This window comes from Nematolebias whitei, chromosome 2, assembly GCF_014905685.2.
Source record: "Nematolebias whitei isolate Nwh7 chromosome 2, NemWhi1, whole genome shotgun sequence".
In the NCBI taxonomy this organism is placed as follows: domain Eukaryota; kingdom Metazoa; phylum Chordata; class Actinopteri; order Cyprinodontiformes; family Rivulidae; genus Nematolebias; species Nematolebias whitei.
Genome location: NC_056499.1, coordinates 4,346,313 through 4,347,007, shown reverse-complemented (window position 1 = coordinate 4,347,007; position 695 = coordinate 4,346,313). Strand labels below are relative to the sequence as shown.

At 36.1% G+C, this 695-nt stretch overlaps 1 protein-coding gene across 1 annotated transcript in view; it reads left to right on the top strand.

Moving 5' to 3' along the window:
* The window catches only part of galnt18b (UDP-N-acetyl-alpha-D-galactosamine:polypeptide N-acetylgalactosaminyltransferase 18b), a 149,402-nt gene that overhangs the window by 77,842 nt on the left and 70,865 nt on the right, over positions 1-695 (top strand). The window lies entirely within an intron of this gene.

Here is a 695-nt window from a genome sequence, read left to right as displayed (position 1 = left end):
AACTTCTATACAGAGACAGATGTGTCTAACTTCTATACAGAGACAGACATGTGTCTAACTTCTATACAGAGACAGACATGTGTCTAACTTCTATACAGAGACAGATGTGTCTAACTTCTATACAGAGACAGATGAGTCTAACTTCTATACAGAGACAGATGTGTTTAACTTCTATACAGAGACAGACATGTATCTAACTTCTATACAGAGACACGTGTCTAACTTCTATACAGAGACAAGTGTGTCTAACTTCTATACAGAGACAGATGTGTCTAACTTCAATACAGAGACAGATGTGTCTAACTTCTATACAGAGACAGATGTGTTTAACTTCTATACAGAGACAGATGAGTCTAACTTCTATACAGAGACAGATGTGTTTAACTTCTATACAGAGACAGATGTGTTTAACTTCTATACAGAGACAGACATGTATCTAACTTCTATACAGAGACACGTGTCTAACTTCTATACAGAGACAAGTGTGTCTAACTTCTATACAGAGACAGATGTGTCTAACTTCTATACAGAGACAGATGTGTCTAACTTCTATACAGAGACAGACATGTGTCTAACTTCTATACAGAGAAAAATGTGTCTAACTTCTATACAGAGACAGATGTGTCTAACTTCTATACAGAGACAGACATGTGTCTAACTTCTATACAGAGACAGATGTGTCTAACTTCTATACA